The sequence below is a fragment of the Podarcis gaigeae genome (assembly GCF_964106915.1).
Source record: "Podarcis gaigeae genome assembly, chromosome: 6".
Taxonomy (NCBI): domain Eukaryota; kingdom Metazoa; phylum Chordata; class Lepidosauria; order Squamata; family Lacertidae; genus Podarcis; species Podarcis gaigeae.
In genome coordinates, this window is record NC_139682.1 from 20,844,010 (window position 1) to 20,870,655 (window position 26,646).

The window sequence follows — 26,646 nt, forward strand, 5'->3', positions numbered from 1 at the left end:
TTATGGAGAGCTCATGAACTGCCCAGAGTCTAGAATTAGCTGTAAACTGACTGATTCTGCACAAAAGCTTTCCTTCATTTCCCCTCTCTAGTAGGGATGGACTGAGCAGCTAATTCCATTCCATTTGGGTCTCACTGTTGCATGCCATTCTGTCTGATTCCATCCCATGGTTTGCATGTTGTGTGTAATTTTTAAAAGTAAAATACACCCTTTTAATATAAAATACTCCTGCTTCAATGCTTTTCAATGCATTCACCCATAAAGCACATATTGTGTATAGATCATATTTTGTGTATGTGTGTGTGTTGTATACACATTTTACACACGGGTGGCAGTTTAAACGGCTGAGCCTCTTGGGCTTGCTGATCAGAAGGTCGGCAGTTCAAATCCCCACAACAGGGTGAGCTCCTGTTGCTCTGTCCACCTAGCAGTTTGAAAGCATCCCAGTGCAAGTAGATAAATAGGTACTACTGCAGCAGGAAAGTAAACAACATTTCCGTGCATTCTATGAAAAATGGATCAAATTTATTCCTCATCCCTATTCTCTAACCAGTTTCAATGCCTGAAGCTGAAGTTGCTTTTCTCTCTCCAAAATGCTCCTTCAAGGCATTGAAATTTGATCACCATGATTACAAAACAGAGTATTTTTAAGCCTACTTAACTGTTATCATTTAATTGTTTACACCACTCAATTTATGCTAGCTATTCATAAATTGAATATGCATTCAGTTGATCGATTGCCTTCCTTCCAGTGAGGAGTCATATCTATATGCTCACTTAAGTGCCTCATTCATTTCCTTGCAGGATGTTGGAATAGATGGTTGTGTAACTATGAACCTTATCTATAGAAATAACTCCCTTTAAGAAGCTCTCCCTTATGTAATTGCTGCATCCCACGCTGTGAACAAGTGACCTGTTATGCTTTGCAAAGAATGAATGATCCACTTGAGGAGCTGATATGCCAATCATATATCATGCTATAGGGATAAGTTTCCAAATGCACATATATATTACATTATTTGCAACTATTTATCAGTTAAGCTGGGCCTTACAGCATGTGTAATATTGTTCAGTCATGTCAAACATTAAGAACTGCTAGACCACACAGGCAAATTGAGGTTCTGTGGGACTGTGATTTGATTACTGGAGTATATAATGTGATATAAAGTCAATTACAATTTGTATATCAATGCTACGTCTTCTGTATTTTCTCCATCTAAGGACTGGTCCACACATTCAGTACATTTCTGAAAAAGTTAGTCATTAACACTGTGAAGAACACATGCTTATGTTTCTAATATAATGAAGTATCTCTTTTGGTCAGATCTTACACCTGGTTTTGATCTATGGTTCAAAGTTCAGACCACTTTTGAAACTGTATTTTGCACCCAAGAATAATCTACATATGCTCTCATTGCTGCTGCATGGAACAATGCATGAAGCAGACAATTGGATTTAGTAAGTAAAGCTTTTAAACTTACTTAAGATTATGTGGTCTGTTCATTGCTAGAGGGGTAGAGAGAGGGCACAAGCGTTTTAAGGCAGACTAATTGGGATATGTAAAAGAGTTTAACAACCTATATTCCACACTGTACAGCTTGATAATTCTGATAGTGTTTTTAACTCTCCTGGGGGCTCTCTCCTACTCAAGAGTGTGCAAAGCCCCACACTTTGAATCTAAGCGCCGAGCTGATCTTTTGTTAACTACCCAAACATGGGTCAGCTCTATTTTCCACCTCCACAAAATCTCCCTGCTCCAGAAAAATGATGCACGAAGAAGATTCAGACACTGACACCACCCATGCACATCACAGTCCCAGTCTTGGAGCAGGGTTCCCATGGCTGCCATTTCTTTAACAGAAAAGAACAGAAAAACGAGTCCAGGACATATGATCATATGGCAAACATATTGTCTATTCCAGGTCTAACTCAAGAATAATGTTTGTGTGTTGGGGTGGTGGCTGTGGCGGGGGGTGGGGTGGGGTGTAAAACCAATTTGCAATGCTAGTCTTGGAATTTCTTTATGCAAGGTAACATCTGTTTAGTATAGTGCAATTTTGCGTAGTCAGAATAGCAATGTTTGGTATTTCCTTTTCGAAACCAATGTTCCTGTTCTTTTGGTATTGTAATGGAATCCTTTAGCTATTGACTCTTTGAATGCTGACCCCAAAATGGTTGCCTTGGGATTGCTTACTCAAGCACTACAACTATCCTATATAAATGTAGAGGTTGGGGGATGTTTTTTTTAGTTCAAGAGCTGCATTCCAGGGGCCAGGGGCCAGGGGCCAGTGGCGGGAGTAAGGTAAAGGTAAAGGGACCCCTTACCGTTAGGTCCAGTCATGGCCGACTCTGGGGTTGCGGCACTCATCTCGCTTTATTGGCCGAGGGAGCAGGTGTACAGCTTCCGGGTCATGTGGCCAGCATGACTAAGCCGCTTCTGGCGAACCAGAGCAGCGCACGGAAACACCGTTTACCTTCCCACCAGAGTGGTACCTATTTATCTACTTGCACTTTGACGTGCTTTCGAATGGCTAGGTTGGCAGGAGCAGGGACCAAGCAACGGGAGCTCACTCCATTGCAGGGATTTGAACCTCCGACCTTCTGATCGGCAAGTCCTAGGCTCTGTGGTTTAACCCATGGCGCCACCAGAGGCAAAATGAACAGAGCAACACATGTACATTTTACCTTTGTGCAGTAGGCTAGTTTCTACATGCACTCACATGCACGTTCGTCCAAGTACCTCTATTCTTGCTCTTTTAATGGGGGAGCACCTGATAAGCTTCCATGGAAGTCCAGGGTTCCATGAAACACTGTTTAAAAGCCACTGCTCTGGATAGACCTTCTTGAACCATCGGACCAATGTTGCCTGCAATACCCAAAACTGGTTTACAGAGAAACACCATATTTATGGTTGCCCAGGGATTTTGCTATCCAGTTCTCTGTTTCAAGGCATCATTTGTTTGAAGAGCTGTTTGATGTTGAGTCTGGTTTAAGGATCTGGAACCCTAAATGAAGGTTTTCCACCTAGAGCTGGCACTCAACAAACTGAGCAGGCATGTGTAGGCCACCTGGTCAGAGTTCTTCCTTCCTGTGGTGAGATGTACAGTGGTACCTCGGTTACATACGCTTCAGGTTACAGACTCCGCTAACCCAGAAATAGTGCTTCAGGTTAAGAACTTTGCTTCAGGATGGGAACAGAAATCGTGCTCCAGTGGTGCTGCGGCAGCAGGAGGCCCCATTAGCTAAAGTGGTGCTTCAGGTTAAGAACAGTTTCAGGTTAGGTACGGACCTCCAGAACGAATTAAGTACTTAACCCAAGGTACCACTGTACTATATTTATACAGGCAACTCTGTTTGTGTGGCGGTTGCGTTCTGGGTCATTGCGCATGCTGGCAGAATGCGCGAAAGTCCATCTCGTTCCGCCCTGTTCTGCCCCTGTCCGCCCACTTCCAGGGCTAAAAATGGTGTACGTTCGCCAATCGAATGTGTGCAAAATGGTCACCACCTGTATTTATTAATAAATTTTATTAGAGTTGGGGGAAAGGGATGCAAAGATTATGGTCTATTAGCTTTTTTTTTAAAAAAAAATCAAAACTAAAACATTAGCCTTCTCCCTTATATGCCTGTATTTAAATTATTGCAATGATTTCTAAGTTTGCAGCTATACATATATACAGTGGTACCTTGGGTTACATACGCTTCAGTTTACAGACTCCGCTAACCCAGAAATAGTACCTCAGGTTAAGAACTTTGCTTCAGGATGAGAATAGAAATTGGGCTCTGGCGGTGTGGTGGCAGCAGGAGGGCCCATTAGCTAAAGTGGTGCTTCAGGTTAAGAACAGTTTCAGGTTAAGAACGGACCTCCGGAACAAATTAAGTACTTAACCCAAGGTACCACTGTATATATTACCCTATGCAAGTTTTATGGAAGCCTGTGTCCCTTTCTGTCCTCTTTTTCGATGACACGTGAGTCCTCCACCCTACCATATTGCTTTTGGCAAAACATACTCATAAACCGGTTGGCTTACAAGGAGCTTTCCAAAGCAAAACTTGACCCCACAACTTACTGGAGTAGTGGAAAGTATCCTTAATCTGCTTGGGCTTTTATGCTTCATGAAGGACAAAGCTAATCTAAATGCAGCATAAAGGTGCCCCTGAGGACTTGGCTAATGGCCAGCACAAATCACTTGATATTTAACTCCACCCCCACTCAGAGGTCTTTCCCCCTTCTTTCTTTTGGTCTTTTTCAAGCAACACACTGACAATATAATCCTCATGACAGTCTGTGTCTGTCTAGGTTCCTTTTTTATCGCTGGAAACTACCGAACATATAATTGTATTTTGGTGAGTTATGAGGAGAGAAGAGACACAGAGGAAAGCAAGAAGAAAATAAGTTAAAATGGCTTCACTGTAAGAATTAAAGCAGAATATCTGAATTGACGTTCCAGTTAAATCGCTGTAGCTCTGATGCCCTTGGAAACAGAAGACAAACCCAAACTGATAAGATGAAATGTGTTCTAAAGGCCAAAGTGTTTTTTAAAACAACAACAACAAGAAGAAATGCAAGATTTGTTTATCCCATAAACAAAAAACGGGAATTCTTCCATTTCTTTTTTCTTTTTGCACCAGTAAAAAAGACTCGGCCGTAAAACTTAAGGGAACTCATTTATAGCAATCAAGTGACGTCCAGGAAAGAAAGAAAGTTAACAGTACTTTGGCCATATAATATTGACTGTAACATTTTGAAAATGTCACGAGAAGTTCTTTTCACATTCTCAGATAAATCAGAAATACATACTTGCTCCAAAACTCTCCACAAGTTGGCCTCAGAATTTATGGTTAAATGAGCTAGATGATAAGTTAAATACATGCTTGTTTTTAGCATGATTGGAATCAAGGTGTCCAAAACATATTCTCAAGAGAAATAATAATAATACCTTTCTATACTGGAATTTTCTCTGTGTTAAATGTTAATATCAAGGTTTTCTTTTATTATTAAAAATTTTCTTGTTTTACAGAAGTGTGTGTAATGTCTCTCGTATTTTTTCCATGTAACATTTTTACAAATCAGTTTCATTTGTTGAGACATTGGGGGGGGGGTCGGGGTGGAAGATGGGGGGGGTTGGGTGGCAATGTTTCTATTATGCTTAATGTATGTAGGGTTTGGTGTCAGCGTTGCATGTGCAGGTTCTCTGCTGTTCACTTGTGTTCCTTTGGTGGTGAGAGAGGTTGGGGTTGGCCTGGGTGTGGTTGGTTGTTTGTGATTGGCTGTGGTGAACTTTGTTTTCATGTGTGAGTGGGGTGGGTGGGTGTTTTGGATCAGGTTAGCCATACTGATTTGTATCTGTTGGTGGATTATTGTCATTGTCTTGTTGGGCTGTGTATGTTAATATCAAGGTTGATAACCTGCAAGAGAATCTCTTCACAGACTCTTATTAAGTCTATTCCAATGTTGTTCACAAAAGCCACACAAACTTCGCTGAATCATAACGAGGATTCACAAAATGTACACCTGCTTGTGGAGGGAGCAGCATTAAAGGGTAAAAGTGATTGCTTATTCAGAGCAAGGCCATGAAACATTGCCCAGTCTCTGAACTGGCATTATGACATCATCAGTAACCAAATATGATTGCCTGTGTGATCACTAACAGGTCATGATTACATGAACAGAAATACTAAAAGGGGAAAAAATGACACCAAAGTAGCAGGTGAGAGAAACTGCCATAAAAATTTGCTCCACAGATGATATGCACAACGAGAAAGGGAAGTTTTCAGGAAACATTTCCCCCCCTCAAAAACCCTAGTTTGGCACAGAAAAATGTTTGCAACATTAACATTCAATATAGCTCTAATGAAAACACACCTTTTAAATGAGATCTTCCAATGCATTTAGTAAACTGCCATAATAGCTCACAGTTTTCTTATTAGTTGTCAGCTTTAAATGAGATGAAATTGCCGAAGTATTCCTGTCATTCAGTGTCATTTAAATGAACAATGCTTTGTTGATAATATACAAGAAACATTGGAACAAAAGATATTGGCGTGGAAATTTAACAAACTGTGCTATCCATGAGAACAAGCTCTTAATTAAAGTCCTGGCTGCGTGCAGCTTCATTCTTTGAGCGCAGTGAGTGAATCTGCTAGGCACTTAAAAATCTATTTCAACTTGATTTAACTGTTTTCAAAGGGAGTAGTGGAGTGTGAATTCCAAAATGTTAATTTGGTTAAACAATTGACTCAGACCTGAAAAGTATCCTAGTGTGATGAGTTTTTGGGGGGATGGATAGGCTGTATGCCTCAACCCCCTTCTAATTTCTGGATCCAGCATGGATACAATTCCTGGACTAGCCAGGTTAGTTTCCTGGGGAGTTAATGGCCATTAAGACAACAAAAGTAATGGCTCTGTGCCAGATAACAAATGGGTGGGCCTCCTCCCTCAACTCCCTGGTAGGTAGAAAGACAGAGTTCAGAGTTGAAAGTTGATTTATGTGAGCTAGAAGCTAGAAGCTAGAAGCTGGCAGGCTGCAGGCTGGGCAGTGAGGAGACAGAGCTATGCCTAATTTTGTTGGCATCCAAGGCTGTAGGTATGGGGGAAACAAGACCCTCTTGCAGTGTTAATAATAATAATAATAATAATAATAATAATAATAATAATAATAATAATTTATTTATATCCTGCCCTCCCCGGCCGAAGCCGGGCTCAGAGCGGCTAACAACAGTAAAAATAACACAGTTTACATAAAATCACAATCAATTAATTGTAATACATTCTAAAATCAATTCATTCTAAAATCAATTCAGAGTCAAATTAATGGCAACCATTGGGCTAGAGTTCTATGAGGATTACAGAAGGAGAGAGGGGGGTCAGACTGTGCCTTGGCCAAAGGCCTGGTGGAACAGCTCTGTCTTGCAGGCCCTGCGGAAAGATATCAAGTCCCGCAGGGCCCTAGTCTCTTGTGACAGAGCGTTCCACCAGATGGGGCCACAGCCAAAAAAAGCCCTGGCTCTGGTTGAGGCCAGCCTAACCTCCCTGTGGCCTGGGATCTCCAAGATGTTTTTATTTGAAGACTGTAAGGTCCTCCATAATGCTGTGAATCCCTCCATCATAGACTCAGGTTGTATACATGTGTAAATAAACAATATATCACAAAGATCCCACAGTCTCCGCTATCCCTCATTCCCAAGGAAACATGGGTAAGTGCCTGGAATAGGGTTGCCATGTGTCCGGATTTCCCCGGACATATACAGAATACTGCAGTCGACAGCAGTGTCTGGGCAGAAATAGGTCAAATGTCTGGGGAAATGGTAGCCCATGTCGGCAGTGCTGTTTTTGACGGTTTCCCATAAAAACAGCTCAAAAACGGCATTTTCTCTGTCCAGATTTTCACTGTTTCAAACATGGCAACCCTGGTACCCCCGGAATCCCACACCATTCAGTGATTTGGGGGAGGGCAACACCAGGTTTTCGTGGAACAGCAAGCCTGTATGAGTCCACAGGGTGGTGCCTGAGAAATTCTGGCCAAACTTTGGGGAAGTAATCAGTAGGGGGAAGGAAACATAAGAGTAACAAGTGATGCTTGGTCATACTGTGCATGGAAATGCATGTGTTAGTGAAAATAGTGTACACAATTCCTTATATAAGGGGAAATTGCCTTTCAAAAATATGTTTATTAGGAAAAATCGTGTATAAATATGTGATGTGGAAATGTTGAGGACCAAACTTAGGACTGGGAAAACTAGCATCTGAAGCAAGCAAACAAGCAAACAAACAAACAAAAACCCACCACATTCTTCTATCCCTAACCATAAGTCAGTTTGGGATTTGCTTATTTTAAAAAAGTTGGCCACCTTGCGTAAGTGGAAATAATGGGCTGCATCCAATATTAGTTATACTCAAAGTAGACTCATTAAAATGAATGAACATGGCCAACTTAGGTTCATAAATTCCAATGGTTCTTTCATACCTAACCTCAATGTCGCAGTCTGTTGGTTTTCTTGAAACTGATACACCACACATCCCTGACATCAGAGCAACATTTGGTTCTTTTCCCTAGGGCTCTGTAAGACCATAGCAATAAAATGATGTTATCAGCAGAAGTTAAGTGCTTTGTTCTGTTAGTCACTTGAGATGCACACACATAACATTTCTTGGGCAGCATGAGCACACCATGGGTGAAAGAAAGGTGATGACCACAATGAATTCCATGAATAGTTGTTGTGGTTCCTACAGCAGACTAGAAGACTTGTTTGCTTGAGTTTCTTATTCCATCAACATCAATGGCTTACATACCATGTTGTAGTGTCATTCGTCATGATGGACAATCTTGCCTGCCTTTATTAACTGGATCTGCAGTCTGGATCTGCCTGAAACTGTTGGATGTCCTTAGGTTACGCTCTCATTTCACATAGAACAGAGACAGCCAAGGTGGCGCTGTCCAAAGGTCATTGGACTACAATTCCCATCAGCCCCAGCCAGCATGGCCAATGGCCAGGGATGGTGGTAGTTGTATTCCTACATCTGGAGTGTACCATCTTGACTACTCCTGGTATAGACTGACAATGAGATCCAGACAATCTGGTCAGTGCTTCAATGAATAGAGCAGGCACCCTACCCCACCCCCAAAAAAATTCACAAATCACCTGCAACATATGTGGGTTACTTAGCAGGCGAACTCATGCCAACAGTGTTCACTGAAGGGAGAAAGTTTGAAAAACATTATTCCATACTGCCAGGCACAATATGCTGTGCAGAATAAAAGAATACATTTTTGATAACCTGAAAAACAGTGTCGCGAGGCACCAGAAAGTCATCTTTTGACATTAGCCAGTGGCAAAGTGGATAGTTAATGGGTAGTTGTGACACCAGGGGAAGCAATTAATGTACTAATAAAGATGCCATTAGTGGGCATAATTTTCTGTGTCATGAGTATTATAACAGCAATATTTCACATCCATCGGGTTTTTATAGGCCCAATAATAGATTAGAAAGGTAAGCAGTATGGTTATAGAATACTGGGCTGCACAATGTTTCAGCCAACAAGATACAGGTAATGACCTATTTTTTCCCCTATCCATAAGAATGTGTTATTCTAGCTTTAATAATTCATACACAAGGGGGTTTAAGTTTTATTTTACCATATTTCTGCAATTAAACTCTTCACATTCCAGCAGAGCTTAGCTGAGAAAAGCACATTTAATATTTTTTAAGAGCACATTTGAATAGGAGTCTAATTCTGCTGCTGAAGGACTTTCAACTAATAACTAGTTATTGATAATCCATTCAATGTGCTGCAGTAAATTGAACAATTTATAATGCATGGCAGAAATAGCCACTAAAGGAAGAAGCAGCCTGCTTCCCTGCAAGGTAGCTCCTGGTTCTGTATAAGCATTGCTCTTCCTTTGCAGCCTGCAAGCAGAATTTCAGGAGTTTTGCGTTTTCCCATGTGTACATCCTACTTTGTTCCATCCACACCAGGGGGCATGGCATAATTCTATGTGGGGTTGCCCCTCAGGTTGGCCAGGAAGCAACAGCTAGTGCAAACAACAACAACAACAAAACAACAACCAGTGGCTTGACCGTTTACTGGGGCAGAATATTCTCCAACATGTTGCACCATTGCTGAAAGACTTGCAATAGCTGCCAACTAGCTTCTGGGCTAAGTTCAAAACCATGGGTAGGCAAACTAAGGCCTGGGGGCCGGATCTGGCCCAATCACCTTCTAAATCCAGCCCGCAGACAGTCCAGGAATCAGCGTGTTTTTACATGAGTAGAATGTGTCCTTTTATTTAAAATGAATCTCTGGGTTATTTCTGGGGCATAGGAATTCGTTCATTATTTTTTTTTCCAAAATATAGTCTGCCTGCCCCCCACAAAGTCTGAGGGACAGTGGGCTGGCCCCCTGCTGAAAATGTTTGCTGACCCCTGTTCAAAGCCATATACAGTTCAAGATCAGGATACCTAAACGATTGATGGCTCCAATAAAAACCCTTCCACCTACTTTAATGCCACATCTACATTATACATTTAAAGCTATATTATAATATAGTCGTACCTCGGGTTCTGAACTTAATTTGTTCTGGAGGTCCATTCATAACCCGAAACTGTTCTTAACCTGAGGTGCACCTTCTCTATTGGGGCCTCCCGCTGCCGCTGCGCCGCTGCCACACGATTTCCGTTCTCATCCTGGGCCAAAGTTCGCAACCCGAGGTACTACATCCGGGTTAGCAGAGTTTGTAACCCGAAGTGTTTGTAATCCCGAGGTACCACTGTACTTCAGCCATCCTGGCTTTCCCCAAAGAACCCTGGGAATTATAGTTTGTTAAGGGTGCTGAGAGTTGCTTAGAGACCCTTGTTAGCATGACAGAGCTACAACTCCTTGGGTACAGCTATAGATTGCTCAACCACTAGAAGCTGTCTCTTCTGTGAGGAGAATACATGCCTCCTAAAAACCCTCAACACTGTCAACAAAAAACTAGAACTATGGAAGGCACCACATTGAGCCGCATGAAATGGAAGTCCATCAACCTCACCAAGAACCTTGCACAGGTACAGACTGACATCTTCTTTCTGACTAAATGCAAGAATGTGGACATTATACCTAAGGGTCTTAGAATTAAGAACCCTCTACAATCCACTTATCCTACTACTTAGTTGGTCTCTAAGGTGCTACTGGAAGAAATTTTTAAATTAAATTTGATTTGTTTTGTTTTGTTTCAACAAAAAACAGTTTCTGGAATTCTTTTATCATTTTTTTTTGGGGGGGGGGGGAGACCATGACTGTTGAAAGTTGCATCAAAGTACTTTAAATGTAGCAAGATATGTGGCCTCTGCATGATTTCTATTATTTACAATTATACACCTATTGGTACCTTTTAACCTTCGCACAGTGCAAACATTGCAAATTTTTCTTGAAGTCAATATCAAGTCGGCAGGGCAGCACGGTAAGCAGAGGCATGTGTGCATCACCTAAGTATCAAGACGTAACAAAATAAATTACCCATATCAATTTAAACTAACTGGTTATGGACCTTCCAAATTACACACACGACAGCTGTTCGATTTGACTTGAGCTAGCAAACTTGCATAATAGCAGGGAAGGACTGGGCTTGCTCTCAGTCTCTGGAGCTTTTGTCCTGACACTGTGACATCTGTAATGACCTTTTGCAAACCAACTTGAGGATACAGAAATGTCACATAAGTGATATCAAGGGCTGCGTGCAGAGAACCAAAATGTTATAACTGTGCAACTTGGATGGCACCAGGTGACCATGATGCAACAAATAAATTATATGCTCTTTGGGCTTAAAATTTACTTTCCCCCTCAGGACCAGTTCTCACGGGACATTTGCCAACACAAAAAAGGCTGCAATATTTAACTCAGAGATTAAGCAACTGAAACTTCAGTCAAATAGTTTGGTGGTAGGTAATTTTAATTGTGTGTAGGGGGGAATTGAAGGCACACTCATAAATGTTCTTCGAGTGAGTGGTGTGGCTGTGATATTAGGTATCACAAAAATCTTAGTTCAAGGAATAGGCAGTCAGACATTTTGTGGAAATGCAAATTATGCCCCTCTCCTCCTAATTAATGGGGCATAAGCCATGAGGGAGTTCTTCCTATATAATCTCAATTGAAAGCAGCACCACACCCATTCATTCAATGGGGCTGTCACAGGATAATTTCCTGATGGATTTTGCCCCATATGTTAGCGCTCACCATCTCTTTCTTGGCCACCTCACCTTGCCTGAAGGTAGACTTTCCTAAAGGGTGTCAGGCAAATGTCTACATACATTTTCCACAATCTGTTTAGTTCCTCTAAGGGTGATTGGGTTAAAAAGCAAAGCAATATATGTATATAAACATATAGGCTAGGCTTCCTCCACTCTGCCCTTACCTCCTTGCACAAGTGGCAACAATGGGGCATTTTGCTCTGTAACTGCATGCTCCTGGAAATAAGGTTTAATTTATGCTGACATGGGCCAAAAGGTCACCTATCAGACAATGGCAACCAAACAACAGCACAGCCTTCACACCCCTCAAATGCTTTGGGTGGGGGGATTTCACCCCAAAGTGGGAGGAATATTTTGCTGGACATTCCCCAGAGTGCTAACCAAAAAGAAGGGGGGGAAAGGGGGAAAGCTCAGATGGAGGGAAGCAGGCCCCTAATTTATTTTCTCTTCTTAAGTAAATACATAAGTCTGCCAACTCCTACATGGCCTTGAATGTCTCAAACGATAATATAGGAGATCTAAAAGCAGCATTACAAAATTAAAATTAAGTTCAAACGGAGATGACCTGATTACAGCCTCTTCTCCTTGCTTGTAATAAACTGGCCACACTCATGGAGGAAGTGAAGTGAGAGTCCTTTTACTCCCTCTCTTATAATACTACAACCCAATAAAGTCATCCAATGAAGACAAATCGCAGAAGATTCGGGAGGTACAAGAGGTAGTATTTTTTGCACATAGTTGAACCATGATATTTGCTATCACACAATAGACAGCCTTTTTAAAAAGATACGGTAAGTCAAATTCATGGAGGAAATGTCTGTCAGTAATCATGATGGCTGCATGCTACATACAAGATCCGAGGCAGCATGCTCCCTTGCTGGGGGATACCAGCAGGAGAGGGGTATTGCCATCATGCCAAGCTTGTGAGCCTCCTAAAGTCATCCTTGCTGGTCACTGTGGGGAACAGGATGCTGGACAAGACAGGCCTTGCTCTGGTCTAGCAGGGATCTTATTATGGAAGGAGAAAGTGTTTGTAGGATTCAGGAGGGCTGTTGGACCAGGCTGGACAGAAGACAGGTATACTGCTTAGAATTTAATCTGAAATGGAAACAGATTTTAGGGAATAATAATAATAAATAATAAATAATAATAATAATAATAATAATAATACCCCGCCCATCGGCACAGCTCCCAACAGAATATCAAAAACATGATAAAACATCAAACATTAAAAACTTCCCTAAACAGGGCTGCCTTCAGACGTCTTCTGAAAGTCAGAGTATCATTTATTTCCATGGCATCTGTGTTAGTATTTCATGCCTTCGATGCTGCAGATGAGATTGTTGTAAATCACATACCTGTCTGAGAAGAGTGTGAGAAACGGAAGACAGTCTTATTTCTTCCGCTGTAATGTACTTTCACTTTTACTTGTTCTGTTTTGTTCTCTCAGAATTGGAGAGAACAGACACCATTATGCCTTTGTCTGTACACAGTGTGTAAATAAATAGTAGATTAGATCTACAATGTCTCACTTTTCTTGCTGTGTTTTGCCAGAAGATTAGTGTGCATATACCAGCTGTTATATGTCGCTGAGCACACTGGAGAAGAGGGGGAATGCCATTTCCAGGGCTGTGCATACCGAAGGACGCTCAGAGATTCAGGGGCTTGCAGGCACCCCAGGGCGTTTTTCCAACAATCTGATGGGAGGGTGTTCCATAGGGTGGGCACCACTACCGAGAAGGTCCTCTGCTTGGTTCCCTGTAACCTCACTTCTTGCAGTGAGGGAGCCGCCAGAAGGCCCTCAGAGCTGAACCTCAGTATCCGGGCTGAATGATGAGGGTGGATATCCTTCAGGTATATCCTTCAGGTATACTTACAAATATTGTCTTGTTCTTACAGTTCATTGTATGCTGACACAATCACCATCACCACACCGGATAATAATGATAGCAAATTTGAGATTGGTTTTTCACACCCCCAATATTGCTTTAGTTCTCTTATGCTGGTCCTCAAGGAAGATTGTCTTATCAATGACTATTAAACCATAGCAGCCAAATGGAATCAGGTAGTACACTCTAGTAACAGACAAACAGAGTGGCTTGGGCTTTCATTCTTTGATTGTCAGCGTAAGAACATAAGAAAAGAGCCATAAAGTATCAGACCAAGGGCTTATCCAGTCCAGTATCATGTCACCCACAATGGCCTATGGGTAACTCAACCGTATTTCATAGTGCCCTTCCTCTGTTGTTCCACAGAAACGCCTTGTGGTTTCAGAGGAGTGTATCCAGTGCAGGACTAAGTGCCCCATCAGCACATAGATTCCAGTTTACGTAACAGGACTACCAATGAAACGCAGTGCTGGGATGAGGCACTGCAGAGCAAAACAGGGTCCTAGCGCCTCTGACGGGTGCTGGAGGCATGCAGGCACCAAGACCCTGCTCCGCCTCACTTACCTCCCCGCTCTCTCCTCCCCGGACTCTCCCTGGATTTTTCTCCTGGAGCCCTCCATAGCTTGGCACCCTGGTTCACTGCGCCACTACGCCAAAGGGTAAAGACGCCCCTGCATGATGCTACAGGGTGATTCACAGGATGAGAGGGCAAAGGATTAAGACATCAATGTCCCATTAATGCCTCCATTTTCTGCTTGTCCCATTAATGCCTCCATATTACCATTTTCTGCTTTTCGTTGTTGACATTGAATGGCCTACATCAGGTATTTCTGAGCACAACATCTATTCTCTGGTAATGATATTGTGTTTGTACCATACTTTGATACAACATGAAATATTAGTGCTTCAGCCAGATCCATCAGACACATTTATCTGAAGCGAGACCATGACAGGTGTGATAATTAACAAATTAATAACGCCAAGTTATTTATCCCATTGTGAAATGAGACTAAAGAGGCAACATTCATGGAGTGCACCCAATTAATGCAAATTTTCCCATTGGCTCAAAGAAGAATGGGACTGTATCTTTTGATTGTGTTTCAATATAGATATATTAAGAGACAGAAATTTAAAAATCTCTTTATAAAAAAAACAAAAATAATTGTTGTGAGATCTCAGGGTGGCTCACAACATAAAAATGCAAGATAAAAACACAAAATACATAATAAAAACAAGAACAAGAACAACAAAACACAAATCCATAATCCCCCCAGCCCCTCTCAAATACACATTTAAAAGGGTATAGACCAGTATCCTGTTATTTACACTGAAGTGATGTCTTCCCAAGGTGAGAAGAGTGCTGGAGTCCTTCCTCATTCCAGTGCTGTTATTAGGGATGCTGCAGGGCTGGACCGATATATTTTGGCCCCTAAAATGAACTAAAAAATAGCACCTCCCTTCCCGCCCGTGAAGAAAGGGTTAGTGAAGATCTGCATCAGGAACAAGTGGGGGAATAGAGATTAACTTTGGGATCTGCTGCTCCTGTGGACCCTGCTGCCCAAGGCAGGTGCTTCACCTGGCCTCATGGGTGGGCTGGTTTGGAGAATACAGATGAAAACAGGAACAGGGGCTGAAATTGCTGATGATCCTGTCTGGAATGGAAATCAATTGAACAAATACAATTGGTATTCATTACTGTTGTTGCTTTCAGTCTGCAAACAAGACCTAACTGAGAATGATTTTCCCTGCATTTGCCTTACGTTTCCTTTGCATTGAACTAAACAGAGTTGAATAATATAATGACAATGTAATTTAGTTAATTAATCACATAAATTACATAATATAATTTAATATAATAATATAATATAATAATAATATAATATAATATAATAATTAATATATGTAATTTTGCCACAGCGTACAGTGAATTAAATAATGTAGGATTTTGGGGTTTTTTTTGCTGAAGACGAACTGCAGTGGAAGAGAGACAGTGCTGTGCACAATGGTGGAACAGAAAATGATGCCTTCTTACATTCCTAGCTGTGATGGGGAGGAAATTTGCTTCCTCTCCTCTCCTCCCAGCCAAGCTCTGTGATGGTAGGGAAGGGAAGCTGGAATGTGTGTAGAGGAGGAAGACCAGTCTGGAAACCAAGCCGTATGAGGAACAGTTGAGGGAGTTGGGAGAAGAGAAGACTGAGCAGTGATATGAAAGCCATCTTCAAATATCTGATAGGCTATCACATGGAAGATGGAGCAAGCTTATTTTTGGCTGCTCCAGAGGGTAGCACCCTAACCAATGGATTCAAGGTAATAGAAAGGAGATTCTGACTAAACATCAGGAAGAGCTTTCTGATGGCCAGAACTGTTTTGACAGAGGAATAGTCGCCCTTGGAAGGCGGTAGACTCTCCTTAATTGAAGGTTTTTAAACAGAGGTTGGCCGGTCAACTGTCAGGGATTCTTTAGCTGTGATTCCTACATTATAGAGGGTTGGATCCAAGTGATTCTAAGACACTTCAGACCTCTTTGCCCTCTTGTGCACTAACAGCGCTAGTAGTTTGGAGTGCTCCATAAACAGGAAGAATGGCGCAAAAGAAGAGATGTTTTCCCAATGTGAACAAGATAAAATCAGTCTAGGGAGCTGTCATGCCACTGAGAACAGCTTGGTGAGGAGCCTGGTCCAGACTGCAGACTTACCATCCCGTATTAGCTTGTATTTGCTTGTATTCTGTTAGAATATTCCATAGAATCTTTGAATTTCAGAGGAAGAAGGGATCTCGGAGGTCACCTGATCTAACTACAGCATCCCTGACAGGTGGCTATCCAGACTCTGCTTAAATAGATCCATCAAAGGAGACCAACCAAGGCAGCCTGGTCTAGTGTCGAACATCTCCTGCCTCCCCCATTTAGCTAAAGCCTCCTTCCTCTTCTAACCCTGTTCTACAGAGAAAGAGGCAGCAAGTCTGTTCTGTCTTCTATGTGGCAGCCTTTCTATTTCTTTTTTGTGAGAATTCTGTAAAAGATCCTTATTCCACCCCTCATAGAATTGCAATTCCCAAGATGCAAAGAGGAAAATAGCATGAATATCACTTCATCTCAATAGACATTTGAGACATGCAGAATTAATAGAATTCTGGAAACAAACTGCTCAGGCTATTGAGGTTGATAAAATGTACTTCAACAGCTTGTTTCCATGATTTCCAATACAACTAAAGCAAAAAAATTATTTTTAAAAAAGATTCCTTTTAATGGTTGAAGATATTTGGCATATCTCCATTGCAAGAACTATTTGCATATGAAATTAATGGTTGGATGGGCCAACCATGTAGAGTATAAATGTCATCTCTTGTAAATTCTCCCTGATGTGATATTCATTAACGACTCTCACTTTCATGTGGGTTGAGTGGTTTGGTGATTAGGGATGGAGCTAAGGGTTGGCACCCAGAGAACTTTAAACTTTGAGCTTATATGGGAAATTATTACTCTCTCCACAGGGAAAAAAGAATAAACAGCACATGTTTTTAATTGGTTTCACATTTCTGAAAAGCAAATCACTGAGAAGATTCAGAAACAATGTGGCTACATAGTTGGACAGTGGAAAATCTCACCATAGAAGTAATAATAATCCATGTGGGTTTCTTGTTCCTATCTACCTCCTATATAGAAAATACACAATGGGAGGATGCTCCATTAAAAATTAAAAAGAGGTGGTACGAATATCACTCTAACCATACAAGGTTCTGAGTAGACATACATTCATAGTACAGTGGTACCTCGGGTTACATATGCTTCAGGTTACAGACTCTGCTAACCCAGAAATAGTACCTCGGGTTAAGAACTTTGCTTCAGGATAAGAACAGAAATCGTGTTCTGGCGGCACGGCAGCAGCAGGAGGCCCCATTAGCTAAAGTGGTGCTTCAGGTTAAGAACAGTTTCAGGTTAAGAACGGACCTCCAGAACGAATTGAGTACTTAACCCGAGGTACCACTGTATCTGCTAATGGGCCTCCTTAAGAATCTACATTGATTGTTTGTTTGCTACTGTGCCCAATTTAAGGTCCTGATTTGGGTCTATAAATTTCTATGCAACTTTGGATCCCAGTGCCTGAAGGACTTCCTTCCCTGATACCAGCCCAACTGTGCCTTAAGATCTCTGACAGAGGTTTTGCTAGTAGGGTAGCAGCACTATTATTCCTCCCACCAATTGTGTTCAGTTCTAGTATTTCCTTGACTGCTTCTTTTTACTCCTTCTTAGATAAATCACATGGGTGATTTCACCCATTCAGCAGTCAGACATGCTATCACGGTGCCTCATAGCCAGCCAAAGAGAAGGTGTTGGTTAACATTGCCAAAAATGTTCATAGAAAACTGTGGTTTTGGCTCAGCTCTAGCCAGATCAGAATGGGTTGTAAGCAGGGCTTTTTCCCCAGCCAGAACTCACCAGAGTTCAGTTCCGGCACCTCTCAGATGGGTGCCATTGTCATTCTAAGAGAACAAGGGAAGTATTCATGATGAGCTCCAGCACCTTTTTTTCTAGCAAAATAGCACTGGTGGTAAGCAACAGTGTAAACAAAAAACATTCGACCACACAAACATGCAAAATTCAAGCCCAGTTTCATTTGTTCCGTTGATCTCATATCCACTGTATTGGGTTGACACACAACAAATCATTGATGGATATGTAGAACATAGTTCTGATTCTGTGTTAAGTATGCTTAGCATGTTCTGCTTTGCAGAGTTCTTACTTGGAGGCCTGAGGTTACACTGAAAATCATCAGGGCAAATTAAGTCCACGTAGGGCTCTAGATCACAAGCCCTTACCACATCAAACATTTGACAACAGAAGATAAATCAAGCAAGGGGTCAGGCTGTAATAGCAGCTCAAAGAGCGGACAGGTCTTTATTGCTTTGAAATCCAATACTTATAAATTTTCATTCCCCCAAACATACGCCTTTGGAAGATTTTATATAGATCCCTTTTAACAACAACAAAAAAACTCAAAGCGGAACTGCTCAAAGGTCAAACTGCACAAAGTATTCACAAATGAACAATATTTTCTATGCAAGTATATTGGGAAACAGAGCCCCCTCAAATCAAAAGAAAGAACAGACACCCTCTGAACTAAGTTGGGGTTGAAATCAAACCCTGTTTGCCAAAGAGTTCTGGCTGATGTCACTGCTTGCTTATTCGTTTTTATGTCAATTTCCGTTCTGCCATTTCCAAACACAGAGCAGCTATAAATCCACTTTATATAATCTCTTCACATAATGCGACTTCTGGCCTCTCGCAAGCTGCTCGCGAGGGGCGTTGATCACTTCGGCAAGCTGCTCTCACTAGAATGCTTGCAATCGGAAATAAAGGAGACAAGGCTCTGCATGCAGAGATGCTTTTACCTCAGTCCTCCAAGGGGCTTGCCTCCCTGCTTTTCATGCCACAAGGCCAGGAAACTCAGAGTGCAGTAGCAGCAAGCATTCAAAGACTGGCGGAGCATCTTCTCCCACCAGGAACTGGGATTAGGATTACAACTGCCAGCATCACAGGCTGAAAACTGATAACTGTTGTTTCCACCAAGGAGAAGGTCCTCAAGATACTGGGAGTGTTTGACTGGAATCTTCATAAAGGTCTTTTAGGGTGAACAGCTGGTTGCATGTATATCCCCAGTGTCTGTACCCATTCTTTCTTTTGCAGATCTCTTTGCATCATAGTATCAGGAGCTGCCAGAGCTGGAACCAGGAAGCCTTGATCTTGGGAACTTGATATAGGAGATCCAGAGATAGACCAGCCCCAACAAATGGACTGCCTAACCTCTGTTTAAAGACCCCCAATGAGGCCCATCACCCCTCTAGGCAATTGGTTGCATTGTTGAGCTTTTACCATGAAGAGGTTTCCTCAAAGGCTCAGCTGAAATCTACTTCAGGCATGTTAGATCCAATCCTGACTCTGGGTCAGAAGTAAACAAGACTCTGCCTTCTTCCATGTGACAGCCTGGGATGGGTGAATCTGTCAACTTTAAATTCTCTCATTCCAACCCCTGACCCCTTGTACATATCCACATCAGTATGCAACATTTTTATTTCTTAAATGTTGACATCAGCATTTTAGTGTGAATTTCCCCTAATGCTGGCAAATGCATTTTTGTGTACATGGAGTTGTCCAGTTCTTGAGTTCTTCCTCAGCCTGGAGATAGTGTAGCAAAAAAGAAAATAGGAAGTTGGCTCCCTGCCACCCACCTCTGTCTTGGGTTAGCACAAACTGGCAGGGCATTAGATATGGTGGTGGGTGAATGCCACTCCCATCCTTTGAGGACCCAGGTAAGAATTACTCTGCCAGTCCTTCGCCTGTAATTGATAAATTATATGCAGCATAGCAACATTTAAAGCAGTCAAGAAATTTCTGGGAAAAAATAATAATTCTGAATCATAAAACACCCTTTAGCATTTATAAAAAGACTAAACATAATGTAAAAAGATGAAAAGATAATGCAACACCCTTAATTATTTGCTTGAAGCTCTTCACCAGGCCCCTGCTGTGAACAATTTTTCATTCGTTGCATTAATTCTCATTCCCAGAACTATTTTTTTACACACTGCCAAACCTGCACTGTTCCTTAGGGCTGCAAATTATCCGCTCAGAGGTGAAGAATGCAGGCCTTGTGTATATAACCCACAATGAAATTGACAGATTTCATGTATGTTTCCAAAAGGAAGTCATGTCCCTTGGCTCCTTCAGGGAGTCTGAGTAATTGACATGAAAAGCAGTCTTTGGGTTAAGGCTCTGAGCAGATTGTGAAACAGCCTCTGGTTGTTTTCAGGATGTCAGCCAGCTTTCTGAACACTTACCTCATGTTGTCCAGCCTTTTATCACCTATCCCTGACACAGTAGGTATACTAAGAGATATGAATCACAGTGGGGGAGGGGGAACGCTTTAATGTCTAAAAGCCTCCTCACATCCACTTCTCCTTTGCACCAACAATATAAATTCCTAATTAATTTAAGAACAGATTGACCTTGCTGAGAAAACATATGTAAGGGGGAACGATATTTCTTTTATTTATTTAGTTTTATTTATTTATACAAAGTGTGGGTTGTCCCTCGATTTAAAACAACACCCTGAAGCTGATGTGCAATCTATAAAATATAGATGCCATAACTGCATTCATTAAAACAACATAATAACATGGGAGCAACAGCGGCAGAATATGTACGTGTATAAATTCAGTTACATTTCCATCAGGCTCCCATACCCTTTAAAGGACAGCATGATACATCATTTTGCGAGGGGCTAGAGGCTCACAGGGATTTTAAAAACTATCTATAGTCTTGATCTCATTTTGAAGATGATAATGATGACCATGATACATGGAGTGCCTCGAAATCTAGGCACTGTAGAATTACAGGATTATTATTTTTTAACTGCCCGCAGGCTTGCAATCTACGAAAAGCAAGACCATAAAGAAAAGGGAAGGATTATGAAAGGAAGTGAGAAGACGAGGCAGAGATCAGAGGATCAGAAGGCGATGCATTTTAGATGCTGTTTAAACTGCTGCAAGAAGCAAAGGAGAAAAGTAAGGATGCTGAGAAGTCCAGAGATGAGGTCTAGAGCCAAGGGGATGGAGGCACGATGCACGAGATGTAACCAGGGAGGCTTAATATATATAAAAAGGTGACATTTGGCAGTTTGAAGATGACGAGAGGGGAAATGATATGATACAAAAGGGGCCAAATAAGAAATATATTTGAAGTGGGGTTGAAAATGGTGGCATATTCCTCGATGCCATTGGGTGCATGTGGAAAGACAAACTTAAGCAGCAAGCAACTCACATCAGGGGATTTAGAACAAGAGAAATATTTGGCACGTGAGGGGCTAATTTTTATCAGGATGCAGGGAGGAGATTTTAACCCTTCTCTTCCCAGACACAGTCCCTGTGAAAATGCCCACCCACATGTAGCAATTAATCCTCGAAAGAATGCTCTCGTTGGCACCAACAGGAGCTCCCCCTCCCCCAGATAGAAGGCTAATTGTTGCACAAGGAATTCTTTGTTAGGAGTTTGCCTGCCCTTGTACTCATGTCCTGATGAAAATGGGGGAGGGGCTAGTATTAAAACAACAACAGCAGCAGCAACAACAACACAGCATCTGATGCAGTTGCCAGCTACACAATTAAAGTAACTTCTACTTTGACCCTGAGGTCTAGAGGCTACAGAACCTGTTCTAGTGCCTATCAGTCCAGACCAAACACAGCTTAACCTTTTGCCATTTGCATTTGACTATGGTAATGCCCCTGCCTGGAAAAAAAAACCCTTCCCTAACCCTGCTGAGGTGCCACATCTGTCGGAAATTAGTTTCCCTGGTCTGTGCTAAAGCACATTGTTTTCCCTTCCACTGAGTTGTGCAACTCACTTGTTTGTATTCATGCATTGATTTATAGAGAGATTTATGAGTCATCCTTGTACAATGTATTCAGTAAAATGTGAATAAAAAAACATTAAAATGGCACCCAACAGGCTTTAAAGGAGGCTAGCTCAGGTACAGCAACAACTCTTCTGCCAAACCCTTTGGGGGAATATCTAGCTGATACCGGCTTTCGATGGATTTGCTGCCGCTATTATCGTGCTACTGTGTATTATAGTATCTGTTTTTATTGCCGTGTTTTATTATTTTTATGGTTTCTATTTTGTATTTTTATTGTTCACTGCTTTGGGTATTCCTAAATAGAAAAGTGATTTATTAAACAAATAGTTAAGTAAATAAATAAATAGTTTGCTGCGGTGGTGTGGGAAGTACTATGAAAATGGCCTGCTTTGCTGTTTTAGCGAGGAGATGTGTTCAAAGTTCATCCCTACAATGAACACAAGCCAAACTCAGGCAAGGTGTCACAAACCGCATTACTTCTCTGCCACATCTCTGAAGAAACATGGCCGGAGTAAGGTTAAAGGGAGCTTTCTATTTTTTCTCCCTCATCCCTGGAAGAAGAGAAGAGTTTGGATTTGATATCCTGCTTTATCACTACCCAAAGGAGTCTCAAAGCGGCTTCCATTATGCTTCCCCTTCCTTCCCCACAACAAACACTCTGTGAGGTGAGTGGGGCTGAGAGACTTCAGAGAAGTGTGACTAGCCCAAGGTCACCCAGCAGCTGCATGTGGAGGAGTGGAGACTCGAACCCGGTTCACCAGATTACGAGACTACCACTCTTAACCACTACACCACGTTGTGGAAACACAATATGGACCTTTGATCTGTTGAGTTAGATCAGTGTTTTCCAAACTTGGGATGCCAGGTGTTTTTGGACTACAAATTCTATCATCCCTAGCTAGGAGGACCAGTGGTCAGGGATGATGGGAACTGTAGTCCAAAAACAGCTGGCAACCTAAGTTTGGGAAACCCTGGGCTAGAGCAAAGGTCCATCTAGTCTAGCCCCCACCCAGCCTCCCACAGTAGCCAACCAGTTGTCTCCAGGAAGTTTACAATCAGGGTGTGGAGGTAGTAGACTCCCCTACTACTACTGGCCTATGATAACTGGGATTCAGTAGCATGAAGATGGAGAGTCTATAAAGCGATATACTAACCCTTAGGAATGGGAGAGAAATTCACTTGCTTCGCAATACCGAATTTTCACTTCTGCTTTCTCAAATCTTTGTTTTCTTTTGTGTTCTGTTAGGGGGGAATAGCATGCAAAAATGCACATATTGGGGAAGAACGTTACGAGAAGTGCATGAGATGTGTATATATTTCATACAGACTTTTAAAAAACAACAGCACATAGACACATTTACGCAGAAATGGGGCGAACGAAACGTAAGATTGGAAAAAATGAGAAATGAGTGCTATCAATGGTTATGAGTTTTACTCTGCCTCCACAACTGGAGACAGCAATGTTTCTGAATACCAGCTGGATGGAAAATAATAATAATAATAATAATAATAATAATAATAATAATAATAATAATAATTTATTTGTACCCTGCCCATCTGGCTGGGTTTCTCCAGCCACTCTGGGCCGCTTCCAACAAAGATTAAAAATACAAGTGTTCTTGTCTTCCAATTCTGCTCGCTGGTTTCCCATAGGCAACCGTTCAGCCATTGTGAGAACAGGACCCTGGACTAGAAGGGTCATTGGCCTAATGCAACAGGTTCTTCTTATGAGAGAACACCTCTATCTGTCTCTCCCTCCACCCATTGTCTTTGTGCAACTGATGGTAGTCACTGTGGCTTTTTTTTTTTAACGTGAGCCATCCACATAGGGAGAAGTGTCAGCCGACTCAAGGGAAAGCCAAGGTATTAGAATGCCTGCAAAGAAATCACAGAATCATCAAATTGTAGAGTTAAAAGGGACCCAGAGGATCATTCAGTCCAAGCCCCTGCAGTGCAGGAATCTCAACTAGTAGTAGTAATAATAATAATAATTTATTATTTATACCCCACCCATATGGCTGGGTTTCCCCAGCCACTCTGGGCGGCTAGATCATCCACCCAAACACAGTCAAATGGGGACTGAATGTGCTCAGTAGTTATGGAGTGTTGAGTGTGTGTTTAGGGCAGGAAGTAGAAAACCAGAGAAGGGAAATGGAATGGAGTGTCCTGGAAGAGGTCCAGTGTCTGGCTGGATCCTGAACTGGAGCACTCCGTTCTTCACCCACTTGTTATGACTAATAGCCATTAATACAATGAATGTGAAGAATTCCCCGCTCACCCACATTAGAAGAACAATTAGCAGCTACTTTGGACCATTGCTGAGCATTCAGGAGGGATCCTGTCACTTATCCAGGCATAGCAGATGACAATGAGTCATAGCATAGAAGCCCTAGTTGGCATGACCCAGAGCTTCTTGCCTCTGCCGTCTGTTAGAGGACCACAATTAGGACACTGGGGATAGAGATGCAACAAATTCATGCCAGGCAGCATTTAGACATGAACAACAGGGGAGAAGAAGACAGCAGGCTCTGCATTGTGCACAGGAAGGGAAAGATGAAGCAGGAGTGCATTTTCTTTTCCTTTAAAGCTACAGAACCAAACCACACCCCTTAATGAACAACGGGAACATGCATATGTAATAATAACAAAACAAATCAGACAAAACAAATCAGGAAATCAGGGAGGTTGGATGATAAAATGCACAACACATATCAAAGGAAGCAATATTTTTAAATGTGCTTTTTAATTACCATATTTTTCGCTCCATAAGACTCACTTTTTTCCTCCTATAAAGTAAGAGGAAATGTGAGTGTGTCTTATGGAGTGAATGGCGCTGTGCAGAGAGATAGAGCTGCGCAGCACCCCTTCAGCGAAGAGGGAGGAAAAACGGAGCCCCTTCTGTTCCTCCTCCCGCTTCGCTGAAGGGGTGCTGCGCAACTCTCCTTATCTGCGCAGCGCCCCTTCAGCAATGCACCTGTCCAGCGAAGCCAGAGGAGGAACAGAAGGGTCTCCTCCTGTTCCTTCTCCAGCTTCGCTTGAAGGGGTGCTGCACAGTTCTCCCTCTCTGCGCAGCGCCTCTCCTGTGAAGGAGAGGTGCTGCGCAAAGAGGGAGAACTGCACAGCGCCCCTTCAGCGAGGCACCTGTCCTGGCTTCTGCCTTAGCCTCTTCCGGGCAGGGGGAGCCTTCATCCCGCTGCCCTGCAGAGGCTTGGCGCTGTTATCCCAGAAGCCAGAACAGCCACACAGTATCCCAGAAGCCAGATTCCTCTTGCTGTTCTGGCTTCTGGGATTCAAATTCTTTTTTTCTTGTTTTCCTCCCCCCAAAACTAGGTGTGCCTTATCGTCTGGTGCGTCCTATAGGGTGAAAAATACGATATATCAAGGGGTGGGTGTTGCTTTTAGCTGTTTAGTTATCATCTTGTCCCTGAGAAGTGCTTCACATACGCTGCAGCCTGAAATGAAGAGTGAACTCTTGCTTTTCCATTTAAGTGCTATCTGAGTTGTGGGTGCAAGTAATAAGCACCATGAACTGGGCTCAGGGGCTGGGAGACTGCTTGTCAGTCTAGAGACTTAGGAGCTTGCCATGCACAGTCTAGATCCTCTTTGTAAGCATAACAAGCTCAGGTTGCTCTTTATAATACATTTCCATGCCATAAAGAACTCAGTTTCAAATTTCACACCAGGGACATCCTGGTTACTTGGGTAAACTCTTTTTTCCACACTGATAATAAAGAAGGGAGTGTGGAGATCATAGGCATTTGTCACAATGAGGAGACATATGTGTCTATTCATACACATATATTCATACACATATGCATAAAAACATATGAAGAGCCTTTCTGGATCAAGCCAAAGGCCCATCTTGTCCACCATATTGTTCTCACAGTGGCCTACCAGATGCCTATGGGAAGCTTGTGAGTGGGACCTGAACACAACAGCACAGCCCTATGCCTGTGACTTCCTGCAACTGGTATTCAGATGCATACTGCCTCTGAAAGTGTGGTGCAACACCGTCATCACGGAGAACATCCACTGATGAGTTTGTCAAAACCTCTTTTAAAACCATCTAGCTAGTGGCCATCACTATGTACATTCAGAGCCTGTATAGTCCATAAAGTAAAATGCAATTGTGTGTACCCATGGTTACCCACACACAATAATACAAAGTTTGATGCAATTCTACTAACACTGAAATATGTTTTACGATTAGTTTTAACAGGAGTAATATTTTACCCATGAAGTATTTGACACTTGGTGTACTAGTGAATGTTTTCCCAGGAGCCTTAGTGCAATGATCCAATATTATTATATCGCTGTCTCTGTGCTCTCTAGAATATGGACAGTTCATTTCTTAATGTCTGCAGCCTGTACTTCTGCAACAAAGGTAGACATCATTGTACATGCCTGGCAGTTCTTAACAGCAGATGAAATCACAAACACGGCAGACTATCATCTATTGCAAGACCTATTTCGAGCCATTTGATTGCACTGAAACACAATCTTCCAAAGATCTGCCAGAGCAATGATCTTATATGTATGGCAATATTATACGTGCATACGCATGCAGAGGCAACAATGTCTGCTCAGAGTTTAATATCCAGAATGCATTGCTGGCATG